Consider the following 369-nt stretch of genomic DNA (forward strand, 5'->3'; position numbering starts at 1 on the left):
TCTCTCTCTCTCTCTCTCGCAATCACACACACTCACTCACTTTGACACACGCTCTGCCTTGTAGCTGATCATATAGCAACTATGACATGATCATATACAGTTCCTGAAAGGTGGTGGTATTGACACATTTTGGCTCTTACGAATGACTGGAGGATAACAACAGCTCTTCCAATTAACACCGCAGTGCTTTTGGGTGCAAATGATTGTTCATCACAGCATAATGTGTCTTTATGAAAATGGATACCTGAAGACTCTGCGCATGCTGTAACAGTCATCTGCATAGCCGTGCAGCGCGAAGATAACATCTGTGCAAGCACTCTTATCATAGGCTCAGAAATCCATAAAAGAAACTACCCAAGCTGTTGGGAA

Source organism: Morone saxatilis, unplaced genomic scaffold, assembly GCF_004916995.1.
Source record: "Morone saxatilis isolate NCDOM2014 unplaced genomic scaffold, NCSU_SB_2.0 Contig10, whole genome shotgun sequence".
Lineage (NCBI taxonomy): Eukaryota > Metazoa > Chordata > Actinopteri > Moronidae > Morone > Morone saxatilis.